This window comes from Leptodactylus fuscus, chromosome 7 (genome assembly GCF_031893055.1).
Source record: "Leptodactylus fuscus isolate aLepFus1 chromosome 7, aLepFus1.hap2, whole genome shotgun sequence".
Classification (NCBI taxonomy): Eukaryota; Metazoa; Chordata; class Amphibia; order Anura; family Leptodactylidae; genus Leptodactylus; species Leptodactylus fuscus.
The window spans coordinates 103,602,567-103,618,803 of NC_134271.1; positions in this window are offsets into that span (position 1 = coordinate 103,602,567).

The following is a 16,237-nucleotide window of genomic DNA, read 5'->3' on the forward strand; positions in this document are numbered from 1 at the left end:
ATTCATGGTGGAGGGAGCCTCTAAAAACCCCAGTTTGGACCAATTCATGGTGGAGGGAGCCTCTAAAAAACCCAGTTTGGACCAATTCATGGTGGAGGGAGCCTCTAACCAGCCCAGTTTGGACCAATTCATGGTGGAGGGAGCCTCTAAAAACCCCAGTTTGGACCAATTCATGGTGGAGGGAGCCTCTAAACAGCCCAGTTTGGACCAATTCATGGTGGAGGGAGCCTCTAACCAGCCCAGTTTGGACCAATTCATGGTGGAGGGAGCCTCTAACCAGCCCAGTTTGGGCAAATTCATGGTGGAGGGAGCCTCTAAAAACCCCAATTTTGACCAATTCATGGTGGAGGGAGCCTCTAAACAGCCCAGTTTTGGCAAATTCATGGTGGAGGGAGCCTCTAAAAACCCCAGTTTGGACCAATTCATGGTGGAGGGAGCCTCTAACCAGCCCAGTTTGGGCAAATTCATGGTGGAGGGAGCCTCTAACCAGCAGAGTTGTGGGAAAGCAGGGTGGAGGGAGCCTCTAACCAGCAGAGTTGGTGGAAATCAGGGTGGAGGGAGCCTCTAACCAGCAGAGTTGGGGGAAATCATGTTGGAGGGAGCCTAGTATTAGCAGAATTGTGCAACGCTTATGGTGGATGAGTATGAGGATGCGGAGGAATTGGAGAGGTTGAGTACAGACATGGAGTTTCATGTTGGGGTGCTTTACACAGGTGGGCACAAAAATGAAGGCTCTATCCAGTGGTGGTTCATTTTTATCAAAGTGAGCCGGTCGGCACTCTCAGCTGACAGACGGGTGCGCTTGTCAGTGATGATGCCACCGGCTGCACTGAACACCCTCTCAGATAGGACGCTGGCGGCAGGACAGGATAGCACCTCCAAGGCATATAGGGCAAGTTCAAGCCACAGGTCCAAATTCGACACCCAATACGTGTAGGGCGCAGAGGGGTCGGAGAGGACAGGGCTGTGGTCGGAAAGGTATTCCCGCAACATGCGCCTATACTTCTCACGCCTGGTGACACTAGGACCCTCTGTGGCGGCACTTTGGCGAGGGGGTGCCATCAAGGTGTCCCAGACCTTAGACAGTGTGCCCCTCGTTTGTGTGGACCGGTGAGAACTTGGTCGCCTACTGGAGGAACTGTCCTCCCTGCCGCCAACGTCACATGCTGGAAACATCTCCATCATATTCTGCACCAATTGCCTGTGGCAAGCATTGATGCGATTGGCCCTCCCCTCTACCGGAATAAAAGACGAGATGTTGTTTTTATACCGGGGGTCAAGGATAGCAAAGATCCAGTACTGGTTGTCCTCCATGATTTTGACAATACGCTTGTCGGTTGTAAAGCACCCCAACATGAACTCAGCCATGTCTGCCACAGTGTTAGTTGGCATGACTCCTCTGGCCCCACCGGAAAGTTCAATCTCCATTTCCTCCTCATCCTCCATGTCTACCCATCCGCGCTGCAACAATGGGACGATTCGAAGTTGCCCGGAAGCCTCCTGTATCACCATCACATCATCGGACAACTCTTCTTCCTCCTCCTCCTCCTCCTCCTCCTCCATTAAACGCGATGAAGCGGACAGATGTGTGGACCTACTCTCCAGCTGTGACGGATCGGATGCTATCCCTGACTCCTCTGTGTGATCTGAGTTATCCCTGATGTCAATCAGGGATTCTCTCAGAACACACAAGAGCGGGATTGTAAGGCTCACCATCGCATCCTCAGAGCTCACCCTCCTTGTGGACTCCTCAAACACCCGTAGGATGTCACAAAGGTCTCTCATCCATGGCCACTCATGGATGAGAAACTGAGGCAGCTGACTTTGTGGCACCCTAGGGTTTTGTAGCTGGTATTCCATCAAAGGTCTCTGCTGCTCAACCACTCTATTCAACATCTGAAACGTTGAGTTCCAGCGTGTGGGGACGTCGCACAAAAGCCGGTGTTGTGGCACATGCAGGCGTTGCTGGAGAGATTTTAAGCTAGCAGCGGCTACTGTCGACTTGCGAAAGTGGGCGCACATGCGCCGCACTTTCACCAGTAGCTCTGGAACATTGGGGTAGCTCTTTAGGAAACGTTGCACCACTAGGTTGAAGACGTGGGCCAGGCATGGAACATGTTGGAGTCCGGCAAGCTCCAGAGCTGCTACCAGGTTCCGGCCGTTATCACAAATGACCATGCCTGGGCCCAGGTGCAGCGGCTCAAACCATATTGCCGTCTCATCGAGGAGGGCATCCCTCACCTCGGAGGCAGTGTGCTGTCTGTCCCCCAAGCTGATCAGCTTCAGCACAGCCTGCTGACGTCTACCAACGCCAGTGCTGCAACGTTTCCAACTCGTAGCTGGGGTCAATCTAACAGCGGAGGAGGAGGCGGTGGCGGAGGAGGAGGCGGTGGCGGAGGAGGAGGCGGTAGAGGTGGAGGAGGAGGGGGGTGTTCTTCTCGTGTCCCTGCCAGGAATGTTAGGCGGGGAGACGAGGTACACCGGGCCAGTTTGGGAAGCAGTCCCAGCCTCAACTACATTCACCCAGTGTGCCGTCAGTGAAATGTAGCGTCCCTGTCCGCATGCACTTGTCCACGCGTCGGTGGTCAAGTGGACCTTTGTGCAAAGCGCGGAACTAAGGGCCCGCCTGATGTTGAGTGACACGTGCTGGTGCAAGGCGGGGACGGCACACCGGGAGAAGTAGTGACGGCTAGGGACGGCATAGCGAGGTGCCGCAGTTGCCATCAGGTCCAGGAAGGCGGGAGTTTCAACAAGCCGGAACGCCAACATCTCCTGGGCCAGCAGTTTAGCGATGTTGGCGTTCAAGGCTTGCGCGTGTGGGTGGTTAGCAGTGTATTTCTGCCGCCGCTCCAATGTCTGAGAGATGGTGGGTTGTTGTAAAGAAGCGCCTGATGGTGCCTTTGATGGTGCAGGAGAAGGAGATAAGACAGGAACAGGGGAGGATGAGGGAGAAGTCAACAAAGTGGCGGAGGCAGATGAAGTGGTGTCCTGGCTCGTCCTCTGGAGTGCATCGCCAGCACAGTCAGCAGTGGCAGTGGCAGAGGCAGAGGCAGTGGCAGAGGCAGTGGCAGTGGCGTGAACGGCAGGCGGCCTTTGTCCTGCCGTTGCTGCCTGCCACTGATTCCAGTGCTTGGATTCCAAATGACGGCGCATTGAAGTGGTGGACAGGTTGCTCTTCTCAGAGCCCCTAATCAATTTCGAGAGGCAAATTGTGCAGACAACACTATATCTGTCCTCGGCGCATTCCTTGAAAAAACTCCACACCTTCGAGAAACGTGCCCTCGAGGTGGGAGTTTTTCGGGGCTGGGTACGAACTGGAACATCTTGGGAGATTCCGGGTGTGGCCTGGCTTCGCCTAAGCTGCTGACCTCTGCCTCTGCCTCTAGCTACCCTTTTTGGTGCTGCACTTGCCTCAACATCCACACTACTTTCCCCGCTTGACATCCCCCCTGTCCAGGTCGGGTCAGTGTCCTCATCATCCACCACTTCCTCTTCCAACTCCTGTCTCATCTCCTCCTCCCGCACAATGCGCCGGTCAACTGGATGCCCTGACGGCAACTGCGTCACATCATCGTCGATGAGGGTGGGTTGCTGGTCATCCACCACCAAATCGAACGGAGATGGAGGAGACTCTAGTGTTTGAGCATCTGGACACAGATGCTCCTCTGTTAGGTTCGTGGAATCGTGACGTGGAGAGGCAGGTTGAGGGACAATGAAAGGAGCGGAGAACAGCTCTGGGGAGCAGGGACAGTTGGGGTTATTGTTCTGTGAAGCTTGGGAATTTTGGGAGGAAGGAGGACAAGACTGTTGGGTAATAGGAGGAGAGGAGGCAGAGTCTGACTGGCTGCTGGACAATGTGCTGTAAGCGTTCTCTGACAGCCATTGCAAGACCTGTTCCTGGTTCTCGGGCCTACTAAGGTTTGTACCCTGCAGTTTAGTTAATGTGGCAAGCAACCCTGGCACTGTGGAGTGGCGCAATGCTTGCTGCCCCACAGGAGTAGGCACGGGACGCCCTGTGGCTTCACTGCTACCTTGCTCCCCAGAACCATTCCCCCGACCTCGCCCACGGCCTCGTCCACGTCCCTTTCCGGGAGCCTTGCGCATTTTGAATTCCCAGTTAGAAATTGGCACTATATACCAGTAGCAAAAATTGTGGGTGCACGTAACCCCAATATATTCTTTGAATTCCCAGTCAGACAATGGCACTATATACCAGTAGCAAGAAATGAGGGTATTTATAACCCCAATATATTCTTTGAATTCCCAGTCAGAAACTGGCACTATATGGCAGTAGCAAGAAATGAGGGTATTTATAACCCCAATATATTCTTTGAATTCCCAGTCAGACAATGGCACTGTATACCAGTAGTAAAAATTGTGGGTGCACGTAACCCCAATATATTCTTTGAATTACCAGTCAGAAACTGGCACTATATGGCAGTAGCAAGAAATGAGGGTATTTGTAACCCCAATATATTCTTTGAATTCCCAGTCAGAAACTGGCACTGTATACCAGTAGTAAAAATTGTGGGTGCACGTAACCCCAATATATTCTTTGAATTCCCAGTCAGACAATGGCACTATATACCAGTAGCAAGAAATGAGGGTATTTATAACCCCAATATATTCTTTGAATTACCAGTCAGAAACTGGCACTATATGGCAGTAGCAAGAAATGAGGGTATTTGTAACCCCAATATATTCTTTGAATTCCCAGTCAGAAACTGGCACTGTATACCAGTAGTAAAAATTGTGGGTGCACGTAACCCCAATATATTCTTTGAATTACCAGTCAGAAACTGGCACTATATGGCAGTAGCAGGAAATGAGGGTATTTGTAACCCCAATATATTCTTTGAATTCCCAGTCAGAAACTGGCACTGTATACCAGTAGTAAAAATTGTGGGTGCACGTAACCTCAATATATTCTTTGAATTCCCAGTCAGACAATGGCACTATATACCAGTAGCAAGAAATGAGGGTATTTATAACCCCAATATATTCTTTGAATTCCCAGTCAGAAACTGGCACTATATGGCAGTAGCAAGAAATGAGGGTATTTATAACCACAATATATTCTTTGAATTCCCAGTCAGACAATGGCACTATATACCAGTAGCAAGAAATGAGGGTATTTATAACCCCAATATATTCTTTGAATTACCAGTCAGAAACTGGCACTATATGGCAGTAGCAAGAAATGAGGGTATTTGTAACCCCAATATATTCTTTGAATTCCCAGTCAGAAACTGGCACTGTATACCAGTAGTAAAAATTGTGGGTGCACGTAACCCCAATATATTCTTTGAATTACCAGTCAGAAACTGGCACTATATGGCAGTAGCAGGAAATGAGGGTATTTGTAACCCCAATATATTCTTTGAATTCCCAGTCAGAAACTGGCACTGTATACCAGTAGTAAAAATTGTGGGTGCACGTAACCCCAATATATTCTTTGAATTCCCAGTCAGACAATGGCACTATATACCAGTAGCAAGAAATGAGGGTATTTATAACCCCAATATATTCTTTGAATTACCAGTCAGAAACTGGCACTATATGGCAGTAGCAAGAAATGAGGGTATTTATAACCCCAATATATTCTTTGAATTCCCAGTCAGAAACTGGCACTGTATACCAGTAGTAAAAATTGTGGGTGCACGTAACCCCAATATATTCTTTGAATTCCCAGTCAGACAATGGCACTATATGGCAGTAGCAAAAATAGTGGGTGTATATAGCCCCAATTCTATTGCTAGGGGACTTGCAGGGTATTTCTGGGGTGAAGGTGGGGGGGCACACCGTTGGAACGGGTATCGGGGGTATATATCGGGTATACGGGAATACACTGACAGTGTATTCCATTCAGGATCCTGGGAAAGCTGGGTTGCGGCGATTGAGCCCGTCAGTGCCACGTTACACTGACAAGCTTCTCCCTGGAATTTAGCTCTTACAAGAGCTGTTGGTTGTCTTCTCCTTCCTATCCTAGCCTGTCCCTGCCTACCCAGAATCTAAGCCCTAGCTAGCTGGACGGAAACCTCCGTCCTCGGTGAATTGCAAGCTCAGAATGACGCAAACCTGGGCGGCGCTGTTCTTTTAAATTAGAGGTCACATGTTTTCGGCAGCCAATGGGTTTTGCCTACTTTTCTCAACGTCACCGGTGTCGTAGTTCCTGTCCCACCTACCCTGCGCTGTTATTGGAGCAAAAAAGGCGCCAGGGAAGGTGGGAGGGGAATCGAGTAATGGCGCACTTTACCACGCGGTGTTCGATTCGATTCGAACATGCCGAACAGCCTAATATCCGATCGAACATGAGTTCGATAGAACACTGTTCGCTCACCTCTAGTACACAGGTCTTATTAAATTCAATAGACAGTTTGTGTAATGCATGGATGTGCTGTGTCCTGCAAGAAACATTGTTTGGAGCCACTCTCCTCCATGGACAATAGAAGTCCCGTGTCAGAGATACCCTAAAATTATCTCAGAATGTCCTAATATGGTATTTGAACATGGGATTAAATAAGTTCTCTGTTTATAAAATGACCAAAATATTGCAAGAAAGTTACAGTCAACAGCAATTCACAACCCAGCCCTTTTACCATATTGACTACATAGGCTGGCCATAATGTGGAGTAGCTGAAACCTAAATATCTTTTTATTAGAGCTTTTGTACATACTAGTATGTGTATTGGTATACAGACCTTTTTATAGGGTTATTACTGGGTTCTAATTACATTTTATTAACATTCAATAAAAATATAGCTTTCACAAGCCCTAAGAGCTGATCAGGCATTGATGCCAGTCAGGCTATGGCCCCATGTGGCATACCGCAGCGCTTTTCACAGAAAGTTTGCAACGTTTTCCTCTGCATACTTTTTGCTTCAATTACACATATAGGGAAACCGCCGGTGTTTCCATGGGTATAATGGACATGCTGTGATTTCCAAAATCGCTTCATGTCCGCAGCGTATATTTTAACGTAAAGTGGTGATGGGATTTGCTAGAATGCATTTACGCCACATGGGGCCGGTGCCTTAAGATGGTTGTACTATCATAGGCTACAATGGTTTAATAACTTGGTCCCATGTTAGTTTGTAATTGCCAGTCCACCCTATGCATTATCCCTAGTACCAGGCAATGGTAAATAGAGACTAACATGGGACAAACGTATTATTCCATTGTAGTACAGTCACCCATCTGTATACATCCTAACTGGCATTAATGCATGATCAACTGTTAATTAATCAACTAGTAATAAAAATATAATTTTAATAATTTTTTCAGGCATTTGACTTATTAATATAAAGATGAATACAGAGGTTAGAATTTATTTTAGTGAATTATACCATGTTATAGCAGTAATTCTGCCTGGTGTATTGTCTGTCCAGTGACCCTTTTGTACATTATTATTGACCCATGTGACATCCCATAGCCTTCCTGCAATAGTAAACTCTGCATTACTTCCATACATATTGACTCCTTTAGAATAACTGGCTTGGAAAGGAAATTAATGAAGTCCTGAGCGAACTTCAAAGCGCCAATTATCTTGTGGTTTCTAAGTAATCTGAATCTGGCTTTCTCTCTCACAAAGCTTGACGTTATAAACTACTGGGTTTATGCAGCATGTGGCATGTAGTTACCTGTATGCAGAGGTTATAATGAAGGCATTTAGTCACTGCTTTGCAATGGCTCAGCTATTAATGGTTATTACAATGTTTTCTAGGCTCACGTTTTGGTACAAGATGTAGCATGTTTCTATGAGGACACAATGATTCTTTTAAAGACATGGCTAGCTACGGGAATAACTAACATAATGTGCCTTGATGCAGCTGTCCCAGGAAAGTACTATATACAGGCATTGCAGTTAGGTTGCCATCTAAAGTTTTAATGCACATGTAAGGGGTTAAATTTGAAACACACATCCTAATAATGTGTAAGGGGTTAATGTGAATTATATCCCTCCAAGTGGAGAATGTATCCTAGAAAGTACTGAATGCTTTCAAGATGTTTTTTTTTTCTTTTTTTGTCACATAAATTTAATATTGTGCTTTTATTTGCAGAGTTTGGCCATAGGTCAGTTGTACCCCCAGAGCATAGCAGTCACTCCCCGTGAGAACCGAGGAGTGCAACAAATAGGAGAACGTGCCAGTGCAGTACTAGAGCTGCTAGGATGGGAGCACAAGAGGTTGGAGGAGTCAATATAGAACCAGCAGACGCCTTGAAGACTACCAGAATAGATCTAAGGACATGTGCAAGGGTAAGAGGGTAGCCTGAAATTCAGACTGTAGTTATTAAGGAGGCTGCTTTACAGAGTCAGGCTAAACTATACTGCCAGGTACCTGCAGCCAATACCTGTCCACCAAGACATAAGTTCTAGCCAAACAACTCTTACTGCTGCAAACCAAGATCTCTCTGTAGTAGATATAAAGTGAAGTGTGACGTACTACTTTAAAGAGATTATCCAGTTTCTAGTACTGACAGCCTAATCTTAGGAAAATTTGTGACAACCGCAGATCACCTGTACCAAGACAGCTAATGTTTATATAGCATAAGATTCATTGCCAGTGACGTAACTAGGAATGGTGGGGCCCCGTGGCAAACTTTTGACATGGCCCCCCCTCAACCGACCTCCCTGCATTCCTGCACACACTATTATGCCCCATAGTGGCCCCTGGACACAGTATTATGCCATATAGTGGCCCCAGCATACAGTATTATGTTTCATAGTCGCCACCGCATACAGTATTATGTTTCATAGTCGCCCCAGCACACAGTACTATACCTCATAGCGGCCCCAGCACACAGTATTATGCCTCATAGTGGCCCCTGTACACAGTATTATGCCTCATTGTGGACCACCCATGAACAATTATTATACTCTGGGGTCTTTTCAGACCCCAGAGTATAATAATCGGAGACCCAGGGGAAGATACAAAGATTAAAAAAAAAAAATGTTACTTACCTCTCCTGGGCTCAAGTGCACTCCTCACTGATGTCAGCCATCTTCAATAATGGAAGCGACATCACTTGAGCCAGGGATTTCATTGCGACACATCTGAAAAGACCCCCCAATTATAATGATAGTGTTTGTGGGGTTCGCGGGCCCACGGCCTCACTTACCGATCCCGGCTCCTGCTCACAGCCACCTCCGTAGAAGCCAGGATCGGTAAGTAAATACGGCCCGTTACTTGCTGAAGTTACTCCAGAAAGCGAATAACCCTTTCACGAGTAAGGTTGTCGTTACCAGTAAAGCGTTGATATGGATAAAACGTAGAACCTTTATTTTCTATGTAAATGAACGATTTCTGCTTTTAATCATTTAGTGTCTGTGCTTCATAGACACCTTAGAACATAAGCTATAATTAGAGATGAGCGAACACTAAAATGTTCGAGGTTCGAAATTCGATTCGAACAGCCGCTCACTGTTCGAGTGTTCGAATGGGTTTCGAACCCCATTATAGTCTATGGGGAACATAAACTCGTTAAGGGGGAAACCCAAATTCGTGTCTGGAGGGTCACCAAGTCCACTATGACACCCCAGGAAATGATACCAACACCCTGGAATGACACTGGGACAGCAGGGGAAGCATGTCTGGGGGCATAAAAGTCACTTTATTTCATGGAAATCCCTGTCAGTTTGCGATTTTCGCAAGCTAACTTTTCCCCATAGAAATGCATTGGCCAGTGCTGATTGGCCAGAGTACGGAACTCGACCAATCAGCGCTGGCTCTGCTGGAGGAGGCGGAGTCTAAGATCGCTCCACACCAGTCTCCATTCAGGTCCGACCTTAGACTCCGCCTCCTCCGGCAGAGCCAGCGCTGATTGGCCGAAGGCTGGCCAATGCATTCCTATGCGAATGCAGAGACTTAGCAGTGCTGAGTCAGTTTTGCTCAACTACACATCTGATGCACACTCGGCACTGCTACATCAGATGTAGCAATCTGATGTAGCAGAGCCGAGGGTGCACTAGAACCCCTGTGCAAACTCAGTTCACGCTAATAGAATGCATTGGCCAGCGCTGATTGGCCAATGCATTCTATTAGCCCGATGAAGTAGAGCTGAATGTGTGTGTTAAGCACACACATTCAGCACTGCTTCATCACGCCAATACAATGCATTAGCCAGTGCTGATTGGCCAGAGTACGGAATTCGGCCAATCAGCGCTGGCTCTGCTGGAGGAGGCGGAGTCTAAGGTCGGACCTGAATGGAGACTGGTGTGGAGCGATCTTAGACTCCGCCTCCTCCAGCAGAGCCAGCGCTGATTGGCCGAATTCCGTACTCTGGCCAATCAGCGCTGGCCAATGCATTCTATTAGCCCGATGAAGTAGAGCTGAATGTGTGTGCTAAGCACACACATTCAGCACTGCTTCATCACGCCAATACAATGCATTAGCCAGTGCTGATTGGCCAGAGTACGGAATTCGGCCAATCAGCACTGGCTCTGCTGGAGGAGGCGGAGTCTAAGGTCGGACCTGAATGGAGACTGGTGTGGAGCGATCTTAGACTCCGCCTCCTCCAGCAGAGCCAGCGCTGATTGGCCGAATTCCGTACTCTGGCCAATCAGCGCTGGCCAATGCATTCTATTAGCCCGATGAAGTAGAGCTGAATGTGTGTGCTAAGCACACACATTCAGCACTGCTTCATCACGCCAATACAATGCATTAGCCAGTGCTGATTGGCCAGAGTACGGAATTCGGCCAATCAGCGCTGGCTCTGCTGGAGGAGGCGGAGTCTAAGGTCGGACCTGAATGGAGACTGGTGTGGAGCGATCTTAGACTCCGCCTCCTCCAGCAGAGCCAGCGCTGATTGGCCGAATTCCGTACTCTGGCCAATCAGCGCTGGCCAATGCATTCTATTAGCCTGATGAAGTAGAGCTGAATGTGTGTGCTTAGCACCCGATAGAGCCCCAAAAAGTTATTTTTAATAACATTCCCCCCTAAATAAAGGTTATCCCTAGCTATCCCTGCCTGTACAGCTATCCCTGTCTCATAGTCACAAAGTTCACATTCTCATATGACCCGGATTTGAAATCCACTATTCGTCTAAAATGGAGGTCACCTGATTTCGGCAGCCAATGACTTTTTCCAATTTTTTTTCAATGCCCCCAGTGTCGTAGTTCCTGTCCCACCTCCCCTGCGCTGTTATTGGTGCAAAAAAGGCGCCAGGGAAGGTGGGAGGGGAATCGAATTTTGGCGCACTTTACCACGCGGTGTTCGATTCGATTCGAACATGGCAAACACCCTGATATCCGATCGAACATGTGTTCGATAGAACACTGTTCGCTCATCTCTAGCTATAATGTGAATGGAGTTGGCCATGAATATACGAACTTCTGTAGCCTTATGTATATACCGGTAGCTGTTGATCTTACCTACTGCAGTGACAATACAGTCCTATGAAAAAGTTTGGGCACCCCTATTAATCTTAATCATTTTTTGTTCTAAATATTTTGGTGTTTGCAACAGCCATTTCAGTTTGATATATCTAATAACTGATGGACACAGTAATATTTCAGGATTGAAATGAGGTTTATTGTACTAACAGAAAATGTGCAATATACATTAAACCAAAATTTGACCGGTGCAAAAGTATGGGCACCCTTATCATTTTATTGATTTGAATTCCCCTAACTACTTTTTACTGACTTACTGAAGCACAAAATTGGTTTTGTAACCTCAGTGAGCTTTGAACTTCATAGCCAGATGTATCCAATCATAAGAAAAGGTATTTAAGGTGGCCAATTGCAAGTTGATCTCCTATTTGAATCTCCTCTGAAGAGTGGCATCATGGGCTACTCAAAACAACTCTCAAATGATCTGAAAACAAAGATTGTTCAACATAGTTGTTCAGGGGAAGGATACAAAAAGTTGTCTCAGAGATTTAACCTGTCAGTTTCCACTGTGAGGAACATAGTAAGGAAATGGAAGACCACAGGGACAGTTCTTGTTAAGCCCAGAAGTGGCAGGCCAAGAAAAATATCAGAAAGGCAGAGAAGAAGAATGGTGAGAACAGTCAAGGACAATCCACAGACCACCTCCAAAGAGCTGCAGCATCATCTTGCTGCAGATGGTGTCACTGTGCATCGGTCAACTATACAGCGCACTTTGCACAAATAGAAGTTGTATGGGAGAGTGATGAGAAAGAAGCCGTTTCTGCATGTACGCCACAAATAGAGTTGCCTGAGGTATGAAAAAGCACATTTGGACAAGGCAGCTTCATTTTGGAAACAAAAATTGAGTTGTTTGGTTATAAAAAAAGGCGTTATGCATGGCGTCCAAAAAGAAACAGCATTCCAAGAAAAACACATGCTACCCACTGTAAAATTTGGTGGAGGTTCCATCATGCTTTGGGGCTGTGTGGCCAATGCCGGCATCGGGAATCTTGTTAAAGTTGAGAGTCGCATGGATTCCACTCAGGATCAGCAGATTCTTGAGAATAATGTTCAAGAATCAGTGACGAAGTTGAAGTTACGCCGGGGATGGATATTTCAGCAAGACAATGATCCAAAACACCGCTCCAAATCCTCAGGCATTCATGCAGAGGAACAATTACAATGTTCTGGAATGGCCATCCCAGTCCCCAGACCTGAATATCATTGAACATCTGTGGGATGATTTGAAGCGGGCTGTCCATGCTCGGCGACCATCTAACTTAACTGAACTTGAATTGTTTGTCCAAAATACCTTTATCCAGGATCCAGGAACTGATTAAAAGCTACAGGAAGCGACTAGAGGCTGTTATCTTTGCAAAAGGAGGATGTACTAAATATTAATGTCACTTTTCTGTTGAGGTGCCCATACTTTTGCACCGGTCAAATTTTGGTTTAATGCATATTGCACATTTTCTGTTAGTACAATAAACCTCATTTCAATCCTGAAATATTACTGTGTCCATCAGTTATTAGATATATCAAACTGAAATGGCTGTTATAAACACCAAAATATTTAGAACTAAAAATGATTAAGATTAATAGGGGTGCCCAAACTTTTTCATAGGACTGTATATGGTAACTGATCCCATAATAGATTCACTACATAGTAACATGCATAGCCATTATAAACCAATGTGGCAGCCCAGAGATATATTGTTTTAATTACCCCTATTGCCATATAACAATAAATGAATACATAAGATAGTGAAACATCAAGACGCTGAAGTAGCTGAAGGATTTCTAGGTGATCCTGAACCAAAGGTCCGTCTGTGATACGGTTTACTAGCTAACTATCTAACCAACCATACACATCCCAGTCCTGGTTGTTCCTATGTGATTAGGTGGCAAGAATCTGTGCAGAAACTGCACTCTTTGCAAACTAGTCTGTGGGAAATTGGCCCTATGGTAATGGAAAAAAAAATGATGGGTTAACAAATGCCATACTCTTTTGTCTTTTATGTTTTGTATGGGGCCCCTGCTCTTCTGCATACACCACTGCATGCAACAGACAAGGCTGTATATCTATTTTATAATATGGCCCAAAAAATATGAGATTTTTCATGATGTTCTAAAACAGGGGTCTCAAACTCGCGGCCCGCGGGCCGCATGCGGCCCCCCGAACAATTTTGTGCGGCCTGCACAAGCCTAGGGACGCCGGATCCAAGTTGAATCCGGACGTTTCACCATTTTGCCCACAGGCAGTTTTATATACTGCCAGAAAGCTGACAGTGCGCTGAGTTCAGCACACTGTCGGCTTTCCCGATGTGGGCCCAGTGTGAAGAGCTTAAGGTCCGGTACCGTAGCTCTTCTATGGTCAGAAGAGCGTCTCTGACACTCAGTCAGAGACGTCCTTCTTCACAGCACAGCCAATCGCGCTGTGCTGTGAGAGCCGAGAGGAACGCCCCCTCCCTCTGCTCGCAGTACTCGTCCATAGACGAGAATTATCAGGGAGGGAGGGGGCGTTCCTCCCGGCTCTCACAGCACAGCCAATCGCGCTCTGACTGAGTGTCAGAGACGCTCTTCTGACCATAGAAGAGCTACGGTACCGGACCTTAAGCTCTTCACACTGGGCCCACATCGGGAAAGCCAACAGTGTGCTGAACTCAGCGCACTGTCAGCTTTCCGGCAGTATATAGAACTGCCTGTGGGCAAAATGGTGGAAGGTCCTCTTTAAACATTGAGGTGGAATGAAGGGGCTCATGACACTGGGGGCAGACGAAGGGAGGGGGGAGAACGGCATGACACTGGGGCAGAAATGGAGGGACATGAATCTGGGGGCAGAGATGGGGGGGACATGAAACTGGGGGCAGAAATGGAGGGACATGAATCTGGGGGCAGAGATGGGGGGACATGAATCTGGGGGCAGAGATGGGGGGACATGAATCTGGGGGAAGAGATGGGAGGACATGAATCTGGGGGCAGAGATGGGGGGACATGAATCTGGGGGCAGATGAAGGGTGTATATGTAACTGGGGGAAAGATGGAGGGGGGACATATAGTTTACGGGTGACTGTAGGAGGATTATACAGTGTGGGGGCACATGAAAAATGAATGGGCGGAGTCAACATAAAAGTGGGTGGAGCTAAATTTGCCGCGGTGCGGCCCGCCGACTGGCTGGGATCTTGCTCTGCGGCCCACATGCTGAGTTGAGTTTGAGACCCCTGTTCTAAAACTATCTAGGATCTATTCTTCCTATATGTTCTTGAATAATTTATAAACATTACTCAACTTAGCTCCTTTCTTACATAAATCAAGAATAATGTATTTACTGCTGAAGGTCTGCTAACCCTGAAATGCACTGAGTCGATTTGCAGCTCTGGTTTATGCAGTCTATTGACCACAAATGGTGCTCTAAATCACTTAAGTCCATTTTCCTTGCATCATGCAGTAGCTGTGCTTTGTCAGTTCATCATTTCCTGTCCGCAGGACAAAAATACTAAAGTCATCATCTTATTAATTGCATATAATCTTGGCCTCTATTTATATCTGTTACGATCATCCTCTTATTAATATACCATATTTATTTGACTCAGCCTTTACAGCATTTTCTGCAATGTCCATACGTACACAATATACAGCCATGAGAAAAACAAAGAACACTCTTTGAATTCTATGGTTTTGTGTATCAGGACGTAATAGAAACATTTAGTCCATAAAAGGTCTTAGAATTAGGTAACCTCAGATGAGGAAAAACATATAACAAATTACTTTGTGTTATTATTTTAATGAAAAAAATCAAAAGAGCGAATTGCCATTTTCTCACTGTTTCGCCTCCCATGTTGCAGATTTTGCTGTGATATTTTGAGTAAAAGTCAGGTGTGGATTTAACAGACAGGAAGCACTTTAGTGCTTCTTTTATACCTCCCAAGGGAGGGTCATTAAACATTGGGGGCAGATGAAGAGGGACATTAAACTGGGGGCAGATATAGGAGGAAATTAAACTTTGGGCGCTGATGAAGGGGGTCATTAAACTGTGGGAGGGCCGATGGAGGGGAACATGAAACTTTGGGGTAAGATAGAGGGGGGCATTAAACTGGGGAGGCAGATGGGTGGACATTAAACTTGGGGCAGTGGGAGGAGGACATTAAACTAAGAGCAGCTGAAGGGGAACATTAATTTACCCCTGTATTTCCCCCTAGTTTAATGTCCACCTCCAGCTACCCCATGGTTTAACTATGGAGCAGCTGGAGGGTGACAATAAACTGTGGGAGCACCAGGAGAGGGACTTTATACTGTGAGGGCAGGTGAGGAGGAACATAATGTGAAGGCAAATAATATTAGGGTTATTGTAGGAGCATTATACGGTGTGGGAGCACAAATAGAGATGGATGCAAATGGGCAGAGTCAATTTAGAAGTGGGTGGAACTAAGTTTGCCTCAGCCCAATATGCTCGCCACACATTCTGTCCCTCTTTCTGTTCTTTGAAAGTTGGGAGGTATGCTTCCTTATATTTTCTATTCAAGCCACTCCTGACCTTGGCTCAAAAATGCAGCAAAATCTGCAAAGCAGCATTTTTTGCAAGGTGGGACCTTAGCCTAAGCCCTCATACAGCTCTGCGAATGGAAATATAAAAAAGGTTTTGGCTTTTGGAAATAAAAAATGAAAATTGGAAATTATAAAATGCCTGCGGTGGGAAGAGGTGAATGATCCAAATCAATGATATATAAACGAGAAGGCCAACATTTCTCTAGAAAACATTACAGTTATAGTCATACAGAAAATAATTGCTCTAACTTATCTTTGCTAAAGGAGGTTGTATAAAGTATTGATTTAGTTTTTCTCATGGTTGCTCCATTTTGGCTTGAT